The 26,148-nt window shown below is 55.1% G+C and overlaps 7 non-coding genes and 3 pseudogenes across 7 annotated transcripts; all 10 read left to right on the top strand.

The window, feature by feature from the left end:
- Positions 1-1,169: 1,169 nt before the first annotated feature.
- LOC140579922 (U2 spliceosomal RNA) lies at positions 1,170-1,399 on the top strand (annotated as a pseudogene).
- A 439-nt stretch (positions 1,400-1,838) lies between these two features.
- On the top strand, positions 1,839-1,952 carry LOC140580060 (U5 spliceosomal RNA). Its single transcript, XR_011983836.1, has one exon. It is a non-coding gene; the product is annotated as a U5 spliceosomal RNA (small nuclear RNA).
- A 5,716-nt stretch (positions 1,953-7,668) lies between these two features.
- On the top strand, positions 7,669-7,856 carry LOC140579954 (U2 spliceosomal RNA). Its single transcript, XR_011983746.1, has one exon. It is a non-coding gene; the product is annotated as a U2 spliceosomal RNA (small nuclear RNA).
- A 426-nt stretch (positions 7,857-8,282) lies between these two features.
- On the top strand, positions 8,283-8,396 carry LOC140580058 (U5 spliceosomal RNA). The gene has a single exon (XR_011983835.1). It is a non-coding gene; the product is annotated as a U5 spliceosomal RNA (small nuclear RNA).
- Positions 8,397-10,356: 1,960 nt separating this feature from the next.
- On the top strand, positions 10,357-10,583 carry LOC140579914 (U2 spliceosomal RNA; annotated as a pseudogene).
- Positions 10,584-10,898: 315 nt separating this feature from the next.
- On the top strand, positions 10,899-11,012 carry LOC140580057 (U5 spliceosomal RNA). Its single transcript, XR_011983834.1, has one exon. It is a non-coding gene; the product is annotated as a U5 spliceosomal RNA (small nuclear RNA).
- A 5,710-nt stretch (positions 11,013-16,722) lies between these two features.
- LOC140579971 (U2 spliceosomal RNA) lies at positions 16,723-16,915 on the top strand. The gene has a single exon (XR_011983762.1). It is a non-coding gene; the product is annotated as a U2 spliceosomal RNA (small nuclear RNA).
- Positions 16,916-17,297: 382 nt separating this feature from the next.
- LOC140580055 (U5 spliceosomal RNA) lies at positions 17,298-17,411 on the top strand. The gene has a single exon (XR_011983832.1). It is a non-coding gene; the product is annotated as a U5 spliceosomal RNA (small nuclear RNA).
- Positions 17,412-19,380: 1,969 nt separating this feature from the next.
- LOC140579912 (U2 spliceosomal RNA) lies at positions 19,381-19,606 on the top strand (annotated as a pseudogene).
- Positions 19,607-20,029: 423 nt separating this feature from the next.
- LOC140580054 (U5 spliceosomal RNA) lies at positions 20,030-20,143 on the top strand. Its single transcript, XR_011983831.1, has one exon. It is a non-coding gene; the product is annotated as a U5 spliceosomal RNA (small nuclear RNA).
- The last annotated feature ends 6,005 nt before the right edge of the window (positions 20,144-26,148 follow it).

The following is a 26,148-nucleotide window of genomic DNA, read 5'->3' as shown; positions in this document are numbered from 1 at the left end:
TCTATGACGTGGAGCCACTGTGGAAGCTGGACCGGAGAGTGATCACCGTCCACGTCTTGGACCCCTTCGTTCCAGCTGAAGCGGTGGCTGCCTTCCTGGGCAGGTTTGTCGACGTGGTCCCTGGGCACAGGGACGTGAGAGACCAGCTGGGTGTCTGGACTGGGCGCAGGCAGTTCCGGGTGTGCCTGCGCCCCGACGCTAGCTCCCCTGACGGGTATAGCCACCCACCTGCTTATGTTATTATAGGTCGTTGCAAGGGCTACCTTTTTTACTCCGGGCAACCCTCCTCCTGCCGCTTGTGCCACGGCCTGGGCCACACCGCGGACTCCTGTACCACCATGAAGTGCTGGAGATGCCTGGACGTCGGTCACCTGGCGAAGGACTGCAAGGGCCCCCTCCGGTGTAACCTGTGCAGAGGTGAGGACCATCTGGCTCGGAGCTGCCCTCAGCGCAAACCGTCCTGGGCCGACGCCGTTGCTCGGGGTTCGGCTGTGGACGGGGCCCGACAGCAGGCACTGCCGGGCTGCGCTGAGATGCACGGGGGAGCCGAGAGGGGAACTGAGAACAGCGAGGAACAGCCCTTCGCCGGTGCCGATGGGGAGTCCACGGCCTCCAGCGCTTCGGAGGAGTCCCCTGGTAAGGGTCAAGTGGCCGTGGCTGAAAAGCGCGCAACCTCTCCCTCCAGGTTTGTCCAATGCAGGAGGAGGAAGAAGGCCCGGAGGAATGAGGACACTGCTTTAGGCCGAGAAGCGATCTTCCCCTTAGAGCAAATTGATTTGCAAAGTGTTTTGGTCTCCCCCCAAGAGAGACGTTTTTATGCAAGGCAGCAGGACTTTGCTAATGAACGCTCTTTTTTAGTTGCTGCCGAGTCGGGGGGGGACCTTAGTTTTAATGGGGATATTGTTGATGATGATAGTGTTTTACCTTTTTAAACATTTTAGGATTTCTGCTGTATTTATGTATTTAATACTGTTTTAACGTGTGTTGTAATGGTGTTGTAGGGTTGAAGTATTTTAGAAATTTTATGTATGTGGTATTATATGATTGTTTTATAATATGTGTTATATATGTTGTTGTTTTATGATTGAATAGGTTATGAGTGTGATTTATATGTGTATTTCTTTTAGTGTTGAAGTTAGTTTATTATGGGTAGTGTGATAAAGGTCTTTATAGTTTTATGTGTTGGTTTTAGATTGTATGCAGAAATGTTGATTAAAGATGAATAAAAAAAAAAAAAAAAAAAAATCTGTTCTTATCAGTTTAATATCTGATACGTCCCCCATGGAGGGGACCACATATTAAACGGATTTTTGGAACAGGGAGCCGGAAGTGGGGCTTGCCCCGTCCGCTCCACGCATCGACCCGGTATTGCAGTGCTTCCGGGAATGGTGCACCTCTACTGCCCCCTGTTGTCGAAAGGCAGAACTGACTGACTGACTGACTGACTGACTGACTGACTGACTGACTGACTGACTGAGTGAGTGAGTGAGTGAGTGAGTGACTAATAGACTGAGTGCTGTGAGGGGGGGGGCCCTGTCTGTGCGTGGCCCCCGTTTCCCGCCGTTTTTCTTTTTTTTTTTTTTTTTTTTTTTTTAAAGGAAGGTGACACACTGTTTGTGCGGTGGACAGCTGCGCTGAGGTAAGGCATGATGTCATCTTTGCCTTTTGAATTTCCCCTCATGTTTGTTAAAATGATTGCTGTCTTTTGAGAGGACAGGAGGACAGGGAGGAGTCGGGGCCCCGAGGACGGCGGCTGCGACGCCCCTGGGCATTCTACTCCGAGCGGGGGCGTCACGCAGGCCCGGCTAACGGCGACGGGCTTGGCGGCGGCCCCATATCGACTCGGGTCTCTCTTCATCCCGTATAAATCTTTCGCCTTTTACTAAAGATTTCCGTGGAGAGGGATAGCGATGAGTTCATGGTATTTTTGGAGGCTCTGCCCAAGCAGAGCTGCACTGCTGCTGTCAAAGGAAGACTGGGCCCGGCTTAGCGGCTGGCGTTAGGTGCCCGGTGGCGCGGCTGTGGTCTCCCTGGATCACGCGTGGACTCGCCGGGCGACACCTGCCAGAGGGGCTGGTGAGGGCTGAGCCGCGCCAGCTCCGTCGGCATCCCGCATGCCGGCGCCCGGCGGGGCGCAATTTGTGGGTATCGCTTCTCGGCCTTTTGGCTAAGATCAAGTTTTTAAAAACTTTTGGCGTTTTTCTTAGCCGTTTTACCCGTCGTGTTTTTTAGTTTAGCGGATACCAAGGGGATCCTAATGCGTGCCCAGCAGGTGGCCTGACCGCCGCTGCCACGGGGTGAACCTTGGTATCCTGTTTTAGTGTTTTTCAGCCCTTGTTTGTTTTTATTCACTTTTATTATTTTATTTTTTAGTCTAGTTTTTAGCTCAGCCCGTCTTGGACTACGGCGGAAGGACCTCTGGAACACTGCGCCTTGCTCCACTCCGAGTGGGACGGCTGATGCCGGAGCACCCCAGCTGGAGGACGGCAGCTACGGCTCCCAGGACGGCAGTGACGGCCCCAGCGGCGGCTCCAGTGGCCGGGACGACCCCCTCCTCCGGACCGGGTCCGATGGTAGGTGGCGGTCTGCTTAACACGGCCCGGTTCCGTTGGAGGAACCTGGATGGAGAGGCCCAGTTTCACGACAGGGTCTTCTTCATCCGGGAGGTGGTGTTTGGTGTGCTGGGCTTTAAGCTGGAGGACCTGATCTGCGTCCAGAGGAACCATCCCCAGAGGTTTCTGGATGTTACCTTGGCCTCTGAGGAGGCATACCGGAGGGTGCTGGAGCAGAGCAAGTCCGACCACCCGCTCTTGAATATGTACTCGGTTGAGCCCTTGTGGTTTACGGACAAGCGGGTGGTAACGGTGCATGTGTTCAATCCTTACGTGTCGGCGGAGGCCGTCTGCCATTTCCTCACTAAACACGTTGAGGTTTTACCAGGACACAGAGACGTCCGGGACGAGCTGGGTGTGTGGAATGGGCGCCGCCAGTTTCAGGTGCGACTGCGGCCGGATGGAAAGGGGGGATATCTTCATCCCCCAGCCTACTTTTCCATCGGGCCCAACAGGGGGTACCTGTTCTACACTGGACAGCCTACCTTCTGCCGGTCGTGCCAGGGCCATGGACACAAGGCGGAGGACTGCCCGGACCTTAAGTGCCGTAACTGCCTTGAGCCCGGGCACATGGCTAAGGACTGTAAGGGCCCCCAACGTTGCCGCCACTGTAGCAGCGAGGAGCACCTGGCCCGTGTCTGCCCCCAGCGCTCCTATGCGGGCGTTCTGGCGGGTGGTGGGCAGGTGAGGCGGGTGCCGGACCGGGAGCTGCTCCCTGCCCCAAAGCCAGGGGGGCCTCAGGAGAGGTCAGTGGGGGCCCAGGAAGAAGTGGCCAGGTCCCCAGTGAAGACCCCGTTGGGGGCTGAGGGGCCCCGGGCTCAGGCTGGGCAGTCCCCGCAGGCCCGGGCCGGGGTCACCAAAAGGAAGAAGAAGGGTGACCCCAAGGACAAAACTAAGAAGACGAGGAAGGAAGCAGAGGAGGCAACAGGTACCCCCAAGGAGGCGGCGCCCCCAGCTGAGGCCCCTGTACAGGTCGTATCGCCCCCCGCCCCCAAAACAGAAGATATAAGTTGGAATTTGTCAATGTTGTCCCCAGCCCTTCCCCAGGAGGACATTACCTTTTCGGGCCTGGAGGTTTCACCAAACGACCAGGCCTACCTGGAGGACTCCATGCTGGGGAAAATTCTGGGCATGAGCGGGGAGGGGGAACAGGGGTCTTAATAGCTGGTTTTAGGGTTTATAGTTTTTAAAATTTTTATGGTTTTAATTTCTTATTGTTTTATTCTTTTTTTAATCCCCCCATGGCTGATTTTAAAATTTTTACTGTTAACGTCAGAGGGTTGAGGAACCCAGTCAAAAGGGCCGCGGTCTTTGATGAACTGACATCCTCCCCTTTCAATCTCTGTTTCTTGCAGGAAGTCCACCTCAGGGACCAGCGGGACGTGGCTCTTTTCTCACAAGCGTGGAAGAGGGGTAAGTCCTGCTGGAGCGTTGGTGGTGTCCATTCTTCAGGCGTCGGCATCCTTTTTGGTGACCGGGCCTTTGAGAATGTGAGTACCTTCACTGTAGTGCAGGGAAGGGTTTTGGGAGTGGACGCCACCTGGAGAGGTCAGCACATCCGGGCGATGTGCGTTTACGCTCCAGTGGAGGCCTCGTCCCGCATTGCGCTTTTTGAGGAGCTGGCCCAGTTTTGTGTCACTAATAGACACATAATTTTAGGAGGGGACTTCAATACTTTTTTAGAAGGGAAAGGGGATGTCAGCACTAAACATTTTAGGAATTTGATCCGCAGCCTCAACCTCTCTGATGGTTTTAAAACGTGCAACCCCACAGATCCGGGCCATACCTGGCACAACAGTCGTGGGGCCAGCAGCCGTATTGATTATATTTTAGCTTCGCCCTCTGTTGTTTTTAGGAAGGTTTTGAGGTCTCCACGGTGGTACTCGGACCATACATCGGTCGAGGCCACAGTTTCCATTGACGCCCCTACCTTCGGGAGGGGCTATTGGAAGCTGAACGTGGAGATCTTAGAAGAGAGAGACTTTAGGTCTCTCTTCCTGGATCATTTTACTGCGTGGCGGGGCTGTAAGGCAGCCTACGTCTCCACGGCCGCATGGTGGGAGAGCGTAAAAGAGAGGGTTAGAGCTCTAGCTATCCACTATTGCGGCCAGCGTAAAGCTAAAAGGCTTTACGAAATCCAACGGCTAGAGACCAGGCTGCAGAGGGAGTATGCCCGCCACAACAACGGAGGGGCTTTTAACTTTGAGGAGGTGCAGGCAGCCAAAGCTAAGCTGAGGGGCCTGCACGAGCAATCGGCTGCGGCCTCCTTGTTTTGGGCCAGGGCTTTGGAAAGGGAGGAGAATGAGAAATGTACAGCCTTCTTCTTTAATAAGGTGAAACTGGCCCGTGAGGAAAAGTGTTTCACTGCCCTCCGGGACCAAGGAGGCAACCTGGTCTCCGATTCGGCCCGGATGCTGGAGGTTGCTAAATGTTTTTACGGTGACCTTTTTAAGAAAAGGGAGACCGAACCTGAGCTAGGGGAGCAGTTTTTATCTAAACTCAAACCTAGTCTTCCCAGTGAGGCAAGGGACAGCTTAGATGCCCCCTTCACTCTAGCCGAGCTGACTGAGGTGCTAGGCAAAATGAACCGGCGCAAAGTTCCTGGTCTCGATGGACTCCCCGTGGAATTCTATTCCACGTTTTGGGAAGTCCTCGGGCCGGAGCTGCTAGAAGTGGCTGAGGACGTGCAGCGTCAGGGCATGCTCACCAAGAGCATGCGGTCAGGGGTCTTGTCTTTGTTGTACAAGAAGGGCGATCGTGCCGAACTTGGCAACTGGAGACCCCTGACAATGCTTTGCGTAGATGCAAAGATCATAGCAAAGACCCTAACTGAGCGCCTAAAAAAGGCCATGACCCACCTGGTCCATAGTGACCAGACTTGCGGGGTCCCGGGTCGATCTGCGACTTGGAATTTACATTTAATTCGGGACGCGATCGCCTGGGCTGAGGACAGGAATGTCCCTCTGGCACTCGTTAGCTTGGACCAGGAGAAGGCGTTTGACCGAGTGGACCACTGCTTCCTGTTTGGGGTATTGAGCAGGCTAGGTTTTGGGCCTAAGTTCTTGGGATGGGTTCATGCGCTTTATACTGAGGTTGGTAGCCATGTGTCGATTAATGGTTCCCTCAGTGATTGGGTTCCCCAGTCAAGTGGAGTGAGGCAGGGTTGCCCTCTCTCCCCCCTCCTCTACGCTCTATATATAGAGCCGTTGGCGAGCGCCATCCGTGCCCATCCAGGTATCAACGGCCTGATCCTGCCAGGGAGTGGGGGCCTGACGGTAAAGCTGGCCCAGTACGCAGACGATACCACTCTGTTTGTGTGCTCGGACCATGCGCTCGGTCACGCCCTGGGCTTGGTGCAGGCGTTCGGGAAGGCCTCCGGGGCTGCACTTAACCTGAGCAAGTCGGTGGTCAAGTACTTTGGCAGCTGGAAGGCGAGAGAGGACGTCCCGGGGGGGCTCACTCTCTGCGGCGGCCCTCTCAAGGTGTTGGGGGTTAACTTTCTTTCGAAAGGTGCTGCCCGGGTAAACTGGGAAGAGCGTTTGACGATCGCCAGGCGGAAGATGGGGATGTGGAAGGCCAGGTCCCTGTCCTTCCTGGGTAAGGTTCTCGCCTTGAAGGTTGATATCCTTCCCACCCTCCTCTACCTCGCCCATGTGTTCCCCATGCCCCGCTTCATGCGGAGAGGCTTAACTAAGGATGTGTTTAACCTTGTTTGGGGCGGCAGGTATGAGTATGTGAGGAGGGAAGTGATGTACCTTGGAAAGGACAGTGGGGGGAGGGATGTTCCTGACTTCCCTCTCAAGCTTGACTGCCTGTTCTTCTCCCAGATCTGTGCACGTCTGGTGGCTCCCCTAGAACACCCCCACCAGTATTTTGTTCACTTGTGGCTGGCCCTGCCCATGAGACGTCTGTTGACGTCGTGGTCCAACGCCGGGCCCAAGGCGGAGACGCTGCCGACCCACTATCACCATGCTATTAAGTGGAGTAAGTCTCTTCCGGCAGGTCTCCCCCCAGGGACCCTCACCAGGCACCGAGCCCTGTATCGGGCTGTGCTGGTGAAGAGGGGAACCCGTGCTGTGCTGGGCCTGGAGAAGGACACCTGGACCAGGATCCAGCCCAAGGGGTTGGATAACCGGCTGCAGGACCTGAACTGGCAGTGTGTGCATGGTAAGCTGCCGGTCAGGGATGTACTGTACAGGCACAAGCTGACCAGACACTCAGGCTGCCCACGTCCCGAGTGCTCAGAGGAGGAGACCCTCAGGCACGCCTTTTGGGACTGTGGGTATGCCAGGGAGGTCTGGAGATCAGTGCAAGGCCTGTGCAGGAAACTAGACCCGCAGTTTGTGTTGTCCTACGATAAGGTGATGATGGGGTGGCCCCAAGGTCCTCAGACTCCCTTCCCGCCCCGGATGTGGCTGCTGATCAGCATGACCAAACGTGAACTTTGGAATGCAAGGTCGGCACTCATCCATAAAGGGGCAGATTTGAGGGCCTGGGGATTATATCGAAAGATTGTGGCGGACTTGGATTTCAGGATGGAGCGGGACATCATCCAGTGGGGCTATCACGAGGCCAAGGAAAGGTGGAAGGGCCTTCTGCGGCCATAGCCCCACTAACATCTTGGTGAGTACGAGCTCCATCCAGGAAGGTCGGTGTGGCACGTGAGTTGTGAACGCACGCACCTTATACTGTGCCTTTCTTGGTGGTGCGTTAATGTTTTTTTTTTCAGTGTCACACCATAAAGTTCACAAGGATCGGAAACCCTTTGCAATGGGATTTTAAGCCTGGGGGTGATTTTGAAAATAACCACTGACACTCAATGGTTTTTGATTAATATTTGCTTATTTATTGAATGTCTGGTGTGGTTTATGTATTTTATATTTAAATTTTAAACTCTGATATGGGCTGAATTTTAACGGTGTGTTAATGTCTTGTTTGAAATCCTTTTAAGGAGATTATAATTGTAATATTTTATTGATTGAAATAAAAATTGTAATTGAATTTGAAATAGCCGGAATGATGAGTGAAGGTTGGCCGAGTTGATGAAGCGACGGGTATCCAACTCTGACTGGTAAAAAAAAAAAAAAAAATCTGTTCTTATCAGTTTAATATCTGATACGTCCCCCATGGAGGGGACCACATATTAAACGGATTTTTGGAACAGGGAGCCGGAAGTGGGGCTTGCCCCGTCCGCTCCACGCATCGACCCGGTATTGCAGTGCTTCCGGGAATGGTGCACCTCTACTGCCCCCTGTTGTCGAAAGGCAGAACTGACTGACTGACTGACTGACTGACTGACTGACTGACTGACTGAGTGAGTGAGTGAGTGACTAATAGACTGAGTGCTGTGAGGGGGGGGGCCCTGTCTGTGCGTGGCCCCCGTTTCCCGCCGTTTTTCTTTTTTTTTTTTTTTTTTTTTTTTTTTTAAAGGAAGGTGACACACTGTTTGTGCGGTGGACAGCTGCGCTGAGGTAAGGCATGATGTCATCTTTGCCTTTTGAATTTCCCCTCATGTTTGTTAAAATGATTGCTGTCTTTTGAGAGGACAGGAGGACAGGGAGGAGTCGGGGCCCCGAGGACGGCGGCTGCGACGCCCCTGGGCATTCTACTCCGAGCGGGGGCGTCACGCAGGCCCGGCTAACGGCGACGGGCTTGGCGGCGGCCCCATATCGACTCGGGTCTCTCTTCATCCCGTATAAATCTTTCGCCTTTTACTAAAGATTTCCGTGGAGAGGGATAGCGATGAGTTCATGGTATTTTTGGAGGCTCTGCCCAAGCAGAGCTGCACTGCTGCTGTCAAAGGAAGACTGGGCCCGGCTTAGCGGCTGGCGTTAGGTGCCCGGTGGCGCGGCTGTGGTCTCCCTGGATCACGCGTGGACTCGCCGGGCGACACCTGCCAGAGGGGCTGGTGAGGGCTGAGCCGCGCCAGCTCCGTCGGCATCCCGCATGCCGGCGCCCGGCGGGGCGCAATTTGTGGGTATCGCTTCTCGGCCTTTTGGCTAAGATCAAGTGCTGCTTTTTGGAGGGATTTTTATTGCCAGGTTTTTTAGTGGAGGCAACAGCGAACCTAAAGCGTGACCAGCAGGTGGCTTGACCGCCGCTGCCACGGGGCTAGCTGTTGTCTCCTTTTAGCGCTTTTTTTATTTTGGGTAGCCCTTGCAAGCCTAACGTGCAGGTTCGGGTGGCTTGACCGCCGTTCCCGCAGGGTGAGCTTGGGGTTTTATTTCCAGCTTTTATTAGTTTAGGCACCCAGCTAGGACACGTCGACTCCCTGCCCGGCTCCCGAGGACTCTCTTGCCCACCATCGCCAGGATGTCCGGGAGCCCACACAGGACCGTCGTAGTCATCCGGCATACAGCAGCCTTCAAGTGGACTCACCAGGAGGAACCGGAGAGTTTCCCGGAGAGACTGAGCTTCATCCGGGAGGTGCTCTTCGGCCTCCTGGGACTCACCATGGAAGACATCATCTGTGTGCAGCGCAACCAGTCTTCGGCCTTCTTCTATGTGACTTGCACTACGGAAGAGGGCTACAAGAGGATGTTGGCTGCATGCAGCCGCTTGGAGGAAGAGCTTCGCCGGATGTTCTATGACGTGGAGCCACTGTGGAAGCTGGACCGGAGAGTGATCACCGTCCACGTCTTGGACCCCTTCGTTCCAGCTGAAGCGGTGGCTGCCTTCCTGGGCAGGTTTGTCGACGTGGTCCCTGGGCACAGGGACGTGAGAGACCAGCTGGGTGTCTGGACTGGGCGCAGGCAGTTCCGGGTGTGCCTGCGCCCCGACGCTAGCTCCCCTGACGGGTATAGCCACCCACCTGCTTATTTTATTATAGGTCGTTGCAAGGGCTACCTTTTTTACTCCGGGCAACCCTCCTCCTGCCGCTTGTGCCACGGCCTGGGCCACACCGCGGACTCCTGTACCACCATGAAGTGCTGGAGATGCCTGGACGTCGGTCACCTGGCGAAGGACTGCAAGGGCCCCCTCCGGTGTAACCTGTGCAGAGGTGAGGACCATCTGGCTCGGAGCTGCCCTCAGCGCAAACCGTCCTGGGCCGACGCCGTTGCTCGGGGTTCGGCTGTGGACGGGGCCCGACAGCAGGCACTGCCGGGCTGCGCTGAGATGCACGGGGGAGCCGAGAGGGGAGCTGAGAACAGCGAGGAACAGCCCTTCGCCGGTGCCGATGGGGAGTCCACGGCCTCCAGCGCTTCGGTGGAGTCCCCTGGTAAGGGTCAAGTGGCCGTGGCTGAAAAGCGCGCAACCTCTCCCTCCAGGTTTGTCCAATGCAGGAGGAGGAAGAAGGCCCGGAGGAACGAGGACACTGCTTTAGGCCGAGAAGCGATCTTCCCCTTAGAGCAAATGGATCTGCAAAGTGTTTTGGTCTCCCCCCAAGAGAGACGTTTTTATGCAGGACTTTGCTAATGAACGCTCTTTTTTAGTTGCTGCCGAGTCGGGGGGGGACCTTAGTTTTAATGGGGATATTGGTGATGATGATAGTGTTTTACCTTTTTAAACATTTTAGGATTTCTGCTGTATTTATGTATTTAATACTGTTTTAACGTGTGTTGTAATGGTGTTGTAGGGTTGAAGTATTTTAGAAGTTTTATGTATGTGGTATTATATGATTGTTTTATAATATGTGTTATATATGTTGTTGTTTTATGATTGAATAGGTTAGGAGTGTGATTTATATGTGTATTTCTTTTAGTGTTGAAGTTAGCTTATTATGGGTAGTGTGATAAATGTCTTTATAGTTTTATGTGTTGGTTTTAGATTGTATGCAGAAATGTTGATTAAAGATGAATAAAAAAAAAAAAAAAAAATCTGTTCTTATCAGTTTAATATCTGATACGTCCCCCATGGAGGGGACCACATATTAAACGGATTTTTGGAACAGGGAGCCGGAAGTGGGGCTTGCCCCGTCCGCTCCACGCATCGACCCGGTATTGCAGTGCTTCCGGGAATGGTGCACCTCTACTGCCCCCTGTTGTCGAAAGGCAGAACTGACTGACTGACTGACTGACTGACTTTTTTTTTTTTTTTTTTTTAAAGGAAGGTGACACACTGTTTGTGCGGTGGACAGCTGCGCTGAGGTAAGGCATGATGTCATCTTTGCCTTTTGAATTTCCCCTCATGTTTGTTAAAATGATTGCTGTCTTTTGAGAGGACAGGAGGACAGGGAGGAGTCGGGGCCCCGAGGACGGCGGCTGCGACGCCCCTGGGCATTCTACTCCGAGCGGGGGCGTCACGCAGGCCCGGCTAACGGCGACGGGCTTGGCGGCGGCCCCATATCGACTCGGGTCTCTCTTCATCCCGTATAAATCTTTCGCCTTTTACTAAAGATTTCCGTGGAGAGGGATAGCGATGAGTTCATGGTATTTTTGGAGGCTCTGCCCAAGCAGAGCTGCACTGCTGCTGTCAAAGGAAGACTGGGCCCGGCTTAGCGGCTGGCGTTAGGTGCCCGGTGGCGCGGCTGTGGTCTCCCTGGATCACGCGTGGACTCGCCGGGCGACACCTGCCAGAGGGGCTGGTGAGGGCTGAGCCGCGCCAGCTCCGTCGGCATCCCGCATGCCGGCGCCCGGCGGGGAGCAATTTGTGGGTATCGCTTCTCGGCCTTTTGGCTAAGATCAAGTTTTTAAAAACTTTTGGCGTTTTTCTTAGCCGTTTTACCCGTCGTGTTTTTTAGTTTAGCGGATACCAAGGGGATCCTAATGCGTGCCCAGCAGGTGGCCTGACCGCCGCTGCCACGGGGTGAACCTTGGTATCCTGTTTTAGTGTTTTTCAGCCCTTGTTTGTTTTTATTCACTTTTATTATTTTATTTTTTAGTCTAGTTTTTAGCTCAGCTCGTCTTGGACTACGGCGGAAGGACCTCTGGAACACTGCGCCTTGCTCCACTCCGAGTGGGACGGCTGATGCCGGAGCACCACAGCTGGAGGATGGCAGCTACGGCTCCCAGGACGGCAGTGACGGCCCCAGCGGCGGCTCCAGTGGCCGGGACGACCCCCTCCTCCGGACCGGGTCCGATGGTAGGTGGCGGTCTGCTTAACACGGCCCGGTTCCGTTGGAGGAACCTGGATGGAGAGGCCCAGTTTCACGACAGGGTCTTCTTCATCCGGGAGGTTGTCTTTGGTGTGCTGGGCTTTAAGCTGGAGGACCTGATCTGCGTCCAGAGGAACCATCCCCAGAGGTTTCTGGATGTTACCTTGGCCTCTGAGGAGGCATACCGGAGGGTGCTGGAGCAGAGCAAGTCCGACCACCCGCTCTTGAATATGTACTCGGTTGAGCCCTTGTGGTTTACGGACAAGCGGGTGGTAACGGTGCATGTGTTCAATCCTTACGTGTCGGCGGAGGCCGTCTGCCATTTCCTCACTAAACACGTTGAGGTTTTACCAGGACACAGAGACGTCCGGGACGAGCTGGGTGTGTGGAATGGGCGCCGCCAGTTTCAGGTGCGACTGCGGCCGGATGGAAAGGGGGGATATCTTCATCCCCCAGCCTACTTTTCCATCGGGCCCAACAGGGGGTACCTGTTCTACACTGGTCAGCCTACCTTCTGCCGGTCGTGCCAGGGCCAGGGACACAAGGCGGAGGACTGCCCGGACCTTAAGTGCCGTAACTGTCTTGAGCCCGGGCACATGGCTAAGGACTGTAAGGGCCCCCAACGTTGCCGCCACTGTAGCAGCGAGGAGCACCTGGCCCGTGTCTGCCCCCAGCGCTCCTATGCGGGCGTTCTGGCGGGTGGTGGGCAGGTGAGGCGGGTGCCGGACCGGGAGCTGCTCCCTGCCCCAAAGCCAGGGGGGCCTCAGGAGAGGTCAGTGGGGGCCCAGGAAGAAGTGGCCAGGTCCCCAGTGAAGACCCCGTTGGGGGCTGAGGGGCCCCGGGCTCAGGCTGGGCAGTCCCCGCAGGCCCGGGCCGGGGTCACCAAAAGGAAGAAGAAGGGTGACCCCAAGGACAAAACTAAGAAGACGAGGAAGGAAGCAGAGGAGGCAACAGGTACCCCCAAGGAGGCGGCGCCCCCAGCTGAGGCCCCTGTACAGGTCGTATCGCCCCCCGCCCCCAAAACAGAAGATATAAGTTGGAATTTGTCAATGTTGTCCCCAGCCCTTCCCCAGGAGGACATTACCTTTTCGGGCCTGGAGGTTTCACCAAACGACCAGGCCTACCTGGAGGACTCCATGCTGGGGAAAATTCTGGGCATGAGTGGGGAGGGGGAACAGGGGTCTTAATAGCTGGTTTTAGGGTTTATAGTTTTTAAAAATTTTTATGGTTTTAATGTCTTATTGTTTTATTCTTCTTTTAATCCCCCCATGGCTGGTTTTAAAATTTTTACTGTTAACGTCAGAGGGTTGAGGAACCCAGTCAAAAGGGCCGCGGTCTTTGATGAACTGACATCCTCCCCTTTCAATCTCTGTTTCTTGCAGGAAGTCCACCTCAGGGACCAGCGGGACGTGGCTCTTTTCTCACAAGCGTGGAAGAGGGGTAAGTCCTGCTGGAGCGTTGGTGGTGTCCATTCTTCAGGCGTCGGCATCCTTTTTGGTGACCGGGCCTTTGAGAATGTGAGTACCTTCACTGTAGTGCAGGGAAGGGTTTTGGGAGTGGACGCCACCTGGAGAGGTCAGCACATCCGGGCGATGTGCGTTTACGCTCCAGTGGAGGCCTCGTCCCGCATTGCGCTTTTTGAGGAGCTGGCCCAGTTTTGTGTCACTAATAGACACATAATTTTAGGAGGGGACTTCAATACTTTTTTAGAAGGGAAAGGGGATGTCAGCACTAAACATTTTAGGAATTTGATCCGCAGCCTCAACCTCTCTGATGGTTTTAAAACGTGCAACCCCACAGATCCGGGCCATACCTGGCACAACAGTCGTGGGGCCAGCAGCCGTATTGATTATATTTTAGCTTCGCCCTCTGTTGTTTTTAGGAAGGTTTTGAGGTCTCCACGGTGGTACTCGGACCATACATCGGTCGAGGCCACAGTTTCCATTGACGCCCCTACCTTCGGGAGGGGCTATTGGAAGCTGAACGTGGAGATCTTAGAAGAGAGAGACTTTAGGTCTCTCTTCCTGGATCATTTTACTGCGTGGCGGGGCTGTAAGGCAGCCTACGTCTCCACGGCCGCATGGTGGGAGAGCGTAAAAGAGAGGGTTAGAGCTCTAGCTATCCACTATTGCGGCCAGCGTAAAGCTAAAAGGCTTTACGAAATCCAACGGCTAGAGACCAGGCTGCAGAGGGAGTATGCCCGCCACAACAACGGAGGGGCTTTTAACTTTGAGGAGGTGCAGGCAGCCAAAGCTAAGCTGAGGGGCCTGCACGAGCAATCGGCTGCGGCCTCCTTGTTTTGGGCCAGGGCTTTGGAAAGGGAGGAGAATGAGAAATGTACAGCCTTCTTCTTTAATAAGGTGAAACTGGCCCGTGAGGAAAAGTGTTTCACTGCCCTCCGGGACCAAGGAGGCAACCTGGTCTCCGATTCGGCCCGGATGCTGGAGGTTGCTAAATGTTTTTACGGTGACCTTTTTAAGAAAAGGGAGACCGAACCTGAGCTAGGGGAGCAGTTTTTATCTAAACTCAAACCTAGTCTTCCCAGTGAGGCAAGGGACAGCTTAGATGCCCCCTTCACTCTAGCCGAGCTGACTGAGGTGCTAGGCAAAATGAACCGGCGCAAAGTTCCTGGTCTCGATGGACTCCCCGTGGAATTCTATTCCACGTTTTGGGAAGTCCTCGGGCCGGAGCTGCTAGAAGTGGCTGAGGACGTGCAGCGTCAGGGCATGCTCACCAAGAGCATGCGGTCAGGGGTCTTGTCTTTGTTGTACAAGAAGGGCGATCGTGCCGAACTTGGCAACTGGAGACCCCTGACAATGCTTTGCGTAGATGCAAAGATCATAGCAAAGACCCTAACTGAGCGCCTAAAAAAGGCCATGACCCACCTGGTCCATAGTGACCAGACTTGCGGGGTCCCGGGTCGATCTGCGACTTGGAATTTACATTTAATTCGGGACGCGATCGCCTGGGCTGAGGACAGGAATGTCCCTCTGGCACTCGTTAGCTTGGACCAGGAGAAGGCGTTTGACCGAGTGGACCACTGCTTCCTGTTTGGGGTATTGAGCAGGCTAGGTTTTGGGCCTAAGTTCTTGGGATGGGTTCATGCGCTTTATACTGAGGTTGGTAGCCATGTGTCGATTAATGGTTCCCTCAGTGATTGGGTTCCCCAGTCAAGTGGAGTGAGGCAGGGTTGCCCTCTCTCCCCCCTCCTCTACGCTCTATATATAGAGCCGTTGGCGAGCGCCATCCGTGCCCATCCAGGTATCAACGGCCTGATCCTGCCAGGGAGTGGGGGCCTGACGGTAAAGCTGGCCCAGTACGCAGACGATACCACTCTGTTTGTGTGCTCGGACCATGCGCTCGGTCACGCCCTGGGCTTGGTGCAGGCGTTCGGGAAGGCCTCCGGGGCTGCACTTAACCTTAGCAAGTCGGTGGTCAAGTACTTTGGCAGCTGGAAGGCGAGAGAGGACGTCCCGGGGGGGCTCACTCTCTGCGGCGGCCCTCTCAAGGTGTGGGGGGTTAACTTTCTTTCGAAAGGTGCTGCCCGGGTAAACTGGGAAGAGCGTTTGACGATCGCCAGGCGGAAGATGGGGATGTGGAAGGCCAGGTCCCTGTCCTTCCTGGGTAAGGTTCTCGCCTTGAAGGTTGATATCCTTCCCACCCTCCTCTACCTCGCCCATGTGTTCCCCATGCCCCGCTTCATGCGGAGAGGCTTAACTAAGGATGTGTTTAACCTTGTTTGGGGCGGCAGGTATGAGTATGTGAGGAGGGAAGTGATGTACCTTGGAAAGGACAGTGGGGGGAGGGATGTTCCTGACTTCCCTCTCAAGCTTGACTGCCTGTTCTTCTCCCAGATCTGTGCACGTCTGGTGGCTCCCCTAGAACACCCCCACCAGTATTTTGTTCACTTGTGGCTGGCCCTGCCCATGAGACGTCTGTTGACGTCGTGGTCCAACGCCGGGCCCAAGGCGGAGACGCTGCCGACCCACTATCACCATGCTATTAAGTGGAGTAAGTCTCTTCCGGCAGGTCTCCCCCCAGGGACCCTCACCAGGCACCGAGCCCTGTATCGGGCTGTGCTGGTGAAGAGGGGAACCCGTGCTGTGCTGGGCCTGGAGAAGGACACCTGGACCAGGATCCAGCCCAAGGGGTTGGATAACCGGCTGCAGGACCTGAACTGGCAGTGTGTGCATGGTAAGCTGCCGGTCAGGGATGTACTGTACAGGCACAAGCTGACCAGACACTCAGGCTGCCCACGTCCCGAGTGCTCAGAGGAGGAGACCCTCAGGCACGCCTTTTGGGACTGTGGGTATGCCAGGGAGGTCTGGAGATCAGTGCAAGGCCTGTGCAGGAAACTAGACCCGCAGTTTGTGTTGTCCTACGATAAGGTGATGATGGGGTGGCCCCAAGGTCCTCAGACTCCCTTCCCGCCCCGGATGTGGCTGCTGATCAGCATGACCAAACGTGAACTTTGGAATGCAAGGTCGGCACTCATCCATAAAGGGGCAGATTTGAGGGCCTGGGGATTATATCGAAAGATTGTGGCGGACTTGGATTTCAGGATGGAGCGGGACATCATCCAGTGGGGCTACCACGAGGCCAAGGAAAGGTGGAAGGGCCTTCTGCGGCCATAGCCCCACTAACATCTTGGTGAGTACGAGCTCCATCCAGGAAGGTCGGTGTGGCACGTGAGTTGTGAACGCACGCACCTTATACTGTGCCTTTCTTGGTGGTGCGTTAATGTTTTTTTTCAGTGTCACACCATAAAGTTCACAAGGATCGGAAACCCTTTGCAATGGGATTTTAAGCCTGGGGGTGATTTTGAAAATAACCACTGACACTCAATGGTTTTTGATTAATATTTGCTTATTTATTGAATGTCTGGTGTGGTTTATGTATTTTATATTTAAATTTTAAACTCTGATATGGGCTGAATTTTAAAATGTCTTGTTTGAAATCCTCTTAAGGAGATTATAATTGTAATATTTTATTGATTGAAATAAAAATTGTAATTGAATTTGAAATAGCCGAAATGATGAGTGAAGGTTGGCCGAGTTGATGAAGCGACGGGTATCCAACTCTGACTGGACAAAAAAAAAAAAAAAAAAAAAAAAATCTGTTCTTATCAGTTTAATATCTGATACGTCCCCCATGGAGGGGACCACATATTAAACGGATTTTTGGAACAGGGAGCCGGAAGTGGGGCTTGCCCCGTCCGCTCCACGCATCGACCCGGTATTGCAGTGCTTCCGGGAATGGTGCACCTCTACTGCCCCCTGTTGTCGAAAGGCAGGACTGACTGACTGACTGACTGACTGACTGACTGAGTGCTGTGAGGGGGGGGGCCCTGTCTGTGCGTGGCCCCCGTTTCCCGCCGTTTTTCTTTTTTTTTTTTTTTTTTTTTTTTAAAGGAAGGTGACACACTGTTTGTGCGGTGGACAGCTGCGCTGAGGTAAGGCATGATGTCATCTTTGCCTTTTGAATTTCCCCTCATGTTTGTTAAAATGATTGCTGTCTTTTGAGAGGACAGGAGGACAGGGAGGAGTCGGGGCCCCGAGGACGGCGGCTGCGACGCCCCTGGGCATTCTACTCCGAGCGGGGGCGTCACGCAGGCCCGGCTAACGGCGACGGGCTTGGCGGCGGCCCCATATCGACTCGGGTCTCTCTTCATCCCGTATAAATCTTTCGCCTTTTACTAAAGATTTCCGTGGAGAGGGATAGCGATGAGTTCATGGTATTTTTGGAGGCTCTGCCCAAGCAGAGCTGCACTGCTGCTGTCAAAGGAAGACTGGGCCCGGCTTAGCGGCTGGCGTTAGGTGCCCGGTGGCGCGGCTGTGGTCTCCCTGGATCACGCGTGGACTCGCCGGGCGACACCTGCCAGAGGGGCTGGTGAGGGCTGAGCCGCGCCAGCTCCGTCGGCATCCCGCATGCCGGCGCCCGGCGGGGCGCAATTTGTGGGTATCGCTTCTCGGCCTTTTGGCTAAGATCAAGTGCTGCTTTTTGGAGGGATTTTTATTGCCAGGTTTTTTAGTGGAGGCAACAGCGAACCTAAAGCGTGACCAGCAGGTGGCTTGACCGCCGCTGCCACGGGGCTAGCTGTTGTCTCCTTTTAGCGCTTTTTTTTATTTTGGGTAGCCCTTGCAAGCCTAACGTGCAGGTTCGGGTGGCTTGACCGCCGTTCCCGCAGGGTGAGCTTGGGGTTTTATTTCCAGCTTTTATTAGTTTAGGCACCCAGCTAGGACACGTCGACTCCCTGCCCGGCTCCCGAGGACTCTCTTGCCCACCATCGCCAGGATGTCCGGGAGCCCACACAGGACCGTCGTAGTCATCCGGCATACAGCAGCCTTCAAGTGGACTCACCAGGAGGAACCGGAGAGTTTCCCGGAGAGACTGTGCTTCATCCGGGAGGTGCTCTTCGGCCTCCTGGGACTCACCATGGAAGACATCATCTGTGTGCAGCGCAACCAGTCTTCGGCCTTCTTCTATGTGACTTGCACTACGGAAGAGGGCTACAAGAGGATGTTGGCTGCATGCAGCCGCTTGGAGGAAGAGCTTCGCCGGATGTTCTATGACGTGGAGCCACTGTGGAAGCTGGACCGGAGAGTGATCACCGTCCACGTCTTGGACCCCTTCGTTCCAGCTGAAGCGGTGGCTGCCTTCCTGGGCAGGTTTGTCGACGTGGTCCCTGGGCACAGGGACGTGAGAGACCAGCTGGGTGTCTGGACTGGGCGCAGGCAGTTCCGGGTGTGCCTGCGCCCCGACGCTAGCTCCCCTGACGGGTATAGCCACCCACCTGCTTATGTTATTATAGGTCGTTGCAAGGGCTACCTTTTTTACTCCGGGCAACCCTCCTCCTGCCGCTTGTGCCACGGCCTGGGCCACACCGCGGACTCCTGTACCACCATGAAGTGCTGGAGATGCCTGGACGTCGGTCACCTGGCGAAGGACTGCAAGGGCCCCCTCCGGTGTAACCTGTGCAGAGGTGAGGACCATCTGGCTCGGAGCTGCCCTCAGCGCAAACCGTCCTGGGCCGACGCCGTTGCTCGGGGTTCGGCTGTGGACGGGGCCCGACAGCAGGCACTGCCGGGCTGCGCTGAGATGCACGGGGGAGCCGAGAGGGGAACTGAGAACAGCGAGGAACAGCCCTTCGCCGGTGCCGATGGGGAGTCCACGGCCTCCAGCGCTTCGGAGGAGTCCCCTGGTAAGGGTCAAGTGGCCGTGGCTGAAAAGCGCGCAACCTCTCCCTCCAGGTTTGTCCAATGCAGGAGGAGGAAGAAGGCCCGGAGGAATGAGGACACTGCTTTAGGCCGAGAAGCGATCTTCCCCTTAGAGCAAATTGATTTGCAAAGTGTTTTGGTCTCCCCCCAAGAGAGACGTTTTTATGCAAGGCAGCAGGACTTTGCTAATGAACGCTCTTTTTTAGTTGCTGCCGAGTCGGGGGGGGACCTTAGTTTTAATGGGGATATTGTTGATGATGATAGTGTTTTACCTTTTTAAACATTTTAGGATTTCTGCTGTATTTATGTATTTAATACTGTTTTAACGTGTGTTGTAATGGTGTTGTAGGGTTGAAGTATTTTAGAAGTTTTATGTATGTGGTATTATATGATTGTTTTATAATATGTGTTATATATGTTGTTGTTTTATGATTGAATAGGTTATGAGTGTGATTTATATGTGTATTTCTTTTAGTGTTGAAGTTAGTTTATTATGGGTAGTGTGATAAAGGTCTTTATAGTTTTATGTGTTGGTTTTAGATTGTATGCAGAAATGTTGATTAAAGATGAATAAAAAAAAAAAAAAAAATCTGTTCTTATCAGTTTAATATCTGATACGTCCCCCATGGAGGGGACCACATATTAAACGGATTTTTGGAACAGGGAGCCGGAAGTGGGGCTTGCCCCGTCCGCTCCACGCATCGACCCGGTATTGCAGTGCTTCCGGGAATGGTGCACCTCTACTGCCCCCTGTTGTCGAAAGGCAGAACTGACTGACTGACTGACTGACTGACTGACTGAGTGAGTGAGTGAGTGAGTGAGTGAGTGACTAATAGACTGAGTGCTGTGAGGGGGGGGGCCCTGTCTGTGCGTGGCCCCCGTTTCCCGCCGTTTTTCTTTTTTTTTTTTTTTTTTTTTTTTTAAAGGAAGGTGACACACTGTTTGTGCGGTGGACAGCTGCGCTGAGGTAAGGCATGATGTCATCTTTGCCTTTTGAATTTCCCCTCATGTTTGTTAAAATGATTGCTGTCTTTTGAGAGGACAGGAGGACAGGGAGGAGTCGGGGCCCCGAGGACGGCGGCTGCGACGCCCCTGGGCATTCTACTCCGAGCGGGGGCGTCACGCAGGCCCGGCTAACGGCGACGGGCTTGGCGGCGGCCCCATATCGACTCGGGTCTCTCTTCATCCCGTATAAATCTTTCGCCTTTTACTAAAGATTTCCGTGGAGAGGGATAGCGATGAGTTCATGGTATTTTTGGAGGCTCTGCCCAAGCAGAGCTGCACTGCTGCTGTCAAAGGAAGACTGGGCCCGGCTTAGCGGCTGGCGTTAGGTGCCCGGTGGCGCGGCTGTGGTCTCCCTGGATCACGCGTGGACTCGCCGGGCGACACCTGCCAGAGGGGCTGGTGAGGGCTGAGCCGCGCCAGCTCCGTCGGCATCCCGCATGCCGGCGCCCGGCGGGGCGCAATTTGTGGGTATCGCTTCTCGGCCTTTTGGCTAAGATCAAGTGGATTTTACGCTCTTTTTATCGCTTTTAACGGACTGCGTTGGGTTTTTTTAGAGGAAGGCACGGTGACCCTAATGCGTGACCAGTAGGTGGCTTGACCGCCGCTGCCACGGGGCGACCCGTGCCTTCCTTTTAGCCTTTTATCCCTGCTTTTATTTTCGTTTTTATTAGGCTGGGGATCCCGCAGTGGCTGGTGGCCTGTCCGCCGCCCTGCCGGGTGAACTGGTGTTTTTATTTTTTAGTTGCTTTTATAGTTTAGCATTCCTCGGCTCGTCCCGGATTGGCGGACGGCGGCCGGACCACGGCGGACGTCGGGACCACGGCGGCAGGAGGACTCTGCTCCAGGAACGACGTCGGTGGACCATCCCGGATGTCGACGGCCGGCGGAGCTGCGAGGAAGCCCTTCAGCGGGCCGTGGCTGGTAGCAGGCGGTGGCCTGCGTAATACCGCCCGGTTCTGCTGGAGGGCCGAAGGGGAGGTAGGCACCTTCCCCGACCGCCTGGCCTTCATCCGGGAGGTGGCCTTCGGGGAGCTGGGCCTGCGCATGGAGGACATCCTGTGTGTGCAGCGGAATGGACCTTTCCAGTTCTTCGAGGTCACCCTGTCCACCGACGAGAGCTACACCAAGGTCCTGGAGCGGAGCAAGGAGAGGGCCCAGCACCCTCTCCTGGGACGATACACCGTTGAGCCGCTGTGGTGGCCCGACAAGCGGGTAATTACGGTACATTGTTTTAACCCGCATGTGTCCGGCGAAGCCGTCCGCCAGTTCTTGAACAAGTATGTGGACCTCCTTCCTGGCCACAAGGACATCCGGGATGAGCTGGGGATCTGGACTGGTCGACGCCAGTTCCAGGCCCGCCTGCGCCCGGACGCTAATGGGGCGGGCGGGTTTAGTCATCCCCCAGCCTATTTTAATCTACAGGGCAATAAGGCTTACTTGTTTTATTCCGGACAGCCTCCCTTCTGCCGACAGTGTCACACCTTTGGACATACTCTGGAGGGATGCGCCAACCTGCGCTGCCGCAACTGCCTGGAGCCGGGGCACATGGCCAGGGACTGCAAGGGCCCCCGTCGCTGCATCCACTGCAACGGTGAGGACCATCTGGCTCGTTCCTGCCCCCAACGGAAAACGTCATACGCCGACGCTCTGTTAGGCAGCAGAGCTGTCGGCAAGGAGAGTGGTGGGGGAGCGCAAGCCCCCACGTCAGGGCAGGAACAGCCGGCGGCGGGGGCAGGAGGAGATGCCCTGGCCGAGGTGGAGGAGGCCCCAGCGACAGCGACTGCAATGCAGGAGGGGTCTCCAGTCCTGGCTCCAGGTGTCAGCAGCAGGAGGAGAAAGAGCGGCGCATCCCCCCGGAGGAGGAAGAAGAGCAGAAGGGAGGCACAACCCGACGCATCCAGCCCTCCGGCTGCCACCTTGCCAGCAGTGGCGGCCGGGGACCAAGGCCGAGAGAGTCCCCCCTCCCCGACATTGGGGGCCCCCCATCTGGTGTGGGACTTGGGACAGTCCCCTGCGCCCCCCCAGGAGTACAGTAGTGTGCAGGACAAAGCAAATGAACAGGAGTACCTGGGGGGGCTGGAACTGGGGGGCCTTTTGGGTTTGACTGAGGAGGGGGGGCAGTAATGCGGTATTGTTTTTAATGGCTGGCTTTTATTATTTTAGTGTGTTGTTTGTAATTGTATTTTACCTTTTTAACATTTCATGGCCGATTTTAATATTGTCACCTTGAATGTCAGGGGTTTGAGGAACGTTTTAAAGCGCACATCTGTTTTTAATCAGCTGGCATCTTCTCCCTTCAGCATTTGTTTTCTGCAGGAAGTCCACCTCCGGGACCAGCGGGACGAGGCTCTCTTTTCACGACAATGGAAGAGGGGTAGATCCTACTGGAGCGTAGGTGGCTAAAGCCAAAAGAGGCCCTTCCACCTCTCCTTGGCCTCGTGGTAGCCCCGCTGGATGACGTCAGTCTCCATCCTGAAACCCAAGTCGGCCCGGATTTTACGGAACACCCCTTGTGCCTCCAGATGAACCCCTCTGCGGATGAGCGCGGTCCTGGCATTCCACAGCTCTCGCTTGGTAATGCTGACCAGCAGCCACATCCAGGGGCCGAAGGGGTTATGGAGCTTGGGGTCCCACCCCTTCAACACCTTGTCGTAGGTCAGACCGGGCTGCGGGTCCACACGTCCACACAGGCCCGCTACCAACCCCCAAACTCTCTGTGCATGCCCACAGTCCCAAAACACGTGCCTGATGGTCTCATCCTCGCTGCACTCGGCCCTGGGGCAGCGGGGGTGTCTGGTCAGCTTATGCCTATGTAAGACGTCCCTGACTGGCAGCTTACCATGAAGGCACTGCCAGTTCAGGTCCTGCAGCCTGTGATCCAAACCCTTAGGCTGGATTCTCGCCCATGTGCCTTCCTCCAGGCCCAACATGGCCCGAGTATCCCTATGACCAAGCAAAGCCCTGTAAAGCGCTCTATGCTTGGTCAAGGCCTCTGTCTTGACACCTGCCGGAATAAACTTACTCCACTTGACAGCGTGGCTGTAGTGGGCCGGCAGGGTCTCAGCCTTGGGGCCGAGGTTGGTCCACGACGCCACCAGGCGTCTCATGGGGAGAGCCAGCCACAGACGCACAAAGTGCTGATGGGGGTGCTCGAGGGGAGCTGCCAGGCGCGTGCAGAGCTGCGAAAAGAACAGGCAGTCAAGCTTGAGAGGAAAGTCAATAACATCCCTCCCCCCACTGTCCTTTCCGAGATACATCACTTCCCTACGCACGTACTCGTACCTGCCCCCCCAGACGAGGTTGAAAACGTCTCTCGTCAGGCCTCTGCGCATGAAGCGGGGCAAAGGGTACACATGTGCAAGGTAGAGCAGGGTGGGAAGAATATCCACTTTTAAGGCTAAGACCTTACCTTGGAAGGACAGGGACCTGGACTTCCACAGTCCGATCTTCCGCCTGGCGATCGCCAACCGCTCCTCCCAGTTCAAACGGGCGGCACCATCCGAAAGGAAGTTGACCCCCAACACTTTGAGAGGTCCGTCACAGAGGGTGAGACCCCCTGCGACGCCCTCCCTCGCCTTCCAGCTGCCGAAATACTTGGCCACCGACTTACTGAGGTTGAGCGTCGCGCCGGAGGCCCTACCGAACGCATGAACAAGGCTCATGGCATGACCGAGAGACTGATCCGAGCAGACGAAAAGGGTGGTGTCGTCTGCGTACTGGGTCAGTTTAACAGTTTTCCCCCGACTTCCTGGGATAAGAAGGCCATCGACCCCGGGGTGGGCGCGAATGGCGCACGCCAGTGGCTCTATATAGAGCGCGTAGAGGAGGGGGGAGAGGGGACATCCCTGCCTCACTCCACTCAGCTGGGGCACCAAGTCACTCAGGAAGCCATTGATAACAACATGGCTCCCAACTTCGTTATACAAAGTGTGTAACCACCCCAGGTAATTGGGTCCAAAGCCAAACTTACCCAATACTTGAAACAGGAAGCGGTGATCTACCCGGTCGAAGGCTTTCTCCTGGTCCAAGCTGACCAGCAGGAGAGGGAGGTTCCTGTCCTCCACCTAGGCGATGGCGTCGCGGATGAGATGGAGGTTCCACGTCGCCGATCGACCCGGTACTCCACACGTCTGATCGCTGTGAACCAGATGAGCCATGGCCTTCTTCAGGCGTTCTGTAAGGGTCTTTGCGATGAGCTTTGTGTCTACACAAAGCATGGTCAGGGGCCTCCAGTTGCCAAGGTCGGCACGATCACCCTTCTTGTGCAACAAAGAAAGAACCCCTGACCTCATGCTCCTAGTGAGCAAACCCCGGCGCTGAACGTCCTCTACAACCTGCAGTAATTCCGGCCCGAGGACATCCCAAAAAGTGGAATAGAATTCCACCGGGAGCCCATCAAGGCCCGGTACCTTGCGGCGGTTCATCTTGCCAAGCACTGCGGTCAGCTCGGCCAAGGTGATGGGGGCTTCTAAGCCGTCACGAATGTCACTGGGAAGGCAAGGTGAGATGTTGTCTAGGAACCGCTCCCCTGCAACCGGGTCCGTGTCCCTAACCTTAAAAAGATTGTGATAAAACAATTTAGCAACCTCCAGCATGTCTGATGTTGTTGTTACCGTATCGCCGTTTAAGGCCCGGAGAGAGTCGAAGGTCTTCTCCTCCCGGGCTTCCCTGGCTCTCTGGAAAAAATGAGTATTGCACTTTTCATTGTTTTCCAAAAAGAACATTCTGTCGCGGAGCATTTGGGCCGAGGCAGCCTGTGCATGCAGGCGCCTCAGCTCACCCTTTATGTCAAGCAGTCGCTCGTGGTCGATGGTGCCCCCGCTGTTGTGAGCGGCGTATTCATCCCGCAACCTTCTCTCCAGCTGCAGAATGGAGAATTTCTTCTCCATCCTGCGCTGCTTGCTGTACTGCATGGAGAAGGTTCGGATCCTATCCTTCACACTCTCCCACCATTCGGCCACGGAGGGGAAGGTAGGCTTGTCCTTCTGCCACTCGGAGAAGTGATCTAAAAAAAGGTGTCTAAAATCGCTCTCCTCCAGGATCTGCAGGTTCATTTTCCAATAGCCACCCCCATATTCAGGGGCGTCTATGGAAACAGTGGCCTCCACTGCCAAGTGGTCAGTGGGCCACTGTGGGGAGAGGGACACCTTTTTAAAAACAACGGGGGGTGAGGCTAAAATATAGTCGATGCGACTGCTGGCTCCGCGACTATTGTGCCAGGTGAAGCCCGGCATGCTGGGGTTGCATATCTTAAAACCATCAACAAGTTTAAAGGAACGAATAAAATGGCGAAAGTGCCCAGAGCTGACATCCTGTCTACCCTCCAACGAGATGTTAAAGTCCCCTCCTAAAATCAAGTGTCGATCTGTGACACAGAACGGGGACAACTCTTCAAAGAGAGTTATACGGGACGAGGCCTCCACTGGAGCGTAGACACATATGGCCCGGAGGCGCTGTCCCCTCCATGTGGCGTCCACCCCCAAAACCCTACCTTGAAGAACGGTAAACGATCTTACTTCTTCAAAGGCGCGGTCGCCAAAAAGGATCCCGACGCCTGAGGAGTGGACACCACCTACGCTCCAGTAGGATCTACCCCTCTTCCATTGTCGTGAAAAGAGAGCCTCGTCCCGCTGGTCCCGGAGGTGGACTTCCTGCAGAAAACAAATGCTGAAGGGAGAAGATGCCAGCTGATTAAAAACAGATGTGCGCTTTAAAACGTTCCTCAAACCCCTGACATTCAAGGTGACAATATTAAAATTGGCCATGAAATGTTAAAAAGGTAAAATACAATTACAAACAACACACTAAAATAATAAAAGCCAGCCATTAAAAACAATACCGCATTACTGCCCCCCCTCCTCAGTCAAACCCAAAAGGCCCCCCAGTTCCAGCCCCCCCAGGTACTCCTGTTCATTTGCTTTGTCCTGCACACTACTGTACTCCTGGGGGGGCGCAGGGGACTGTCCCAAGTCCCACACCAGATGGGGGGCCCCCAATGTCGGGGAGGGGGGACTCTCTCGGCCTTGGTCCCCGGCCGCCACTGCTGGCAAGGTGGCAGCCGGAGGGCTGGATGCGTCGGGTTGTGCCTCCCTTCTGCTCTTCTTCCTCCTCCGGGGGGATGCGCCGCTCTTTCTCCTCCTGCTGCTGACACCTGGAGCCAGGACTGGAGACCCCTCCTGCATTGCAGTCGCTGTCGCTGGGGCCTCCTCCACCTCGGCCAGGGCATCTCCTCCTGCCCCCGCCGCCGACTGTTCCTGCCCGGACGTGGGGGCTTGCGCTC

This window comes from Paramormyrops kingsleyae, chromosome 18 (genome assembly GCF_048594095.1).
Source record: "Paramormyrops kingsleyae isolate MSU_618 chromosome 18, PKINGS_0.4, whole genome shotgun sequence".
Taxonomy (NCBI): domain Eukaryota; kingdom Metazoa; phylum Chordata; class Actinopteri; order Osteoglossiformes; family Mormyridae; genus Paramormyrops; species Paramormyrops kingsleyae.
Note: the sequence above shows the minus strand (reverse complement) of the source record. Positions and strands in the feature narration are given on the sequence as shown.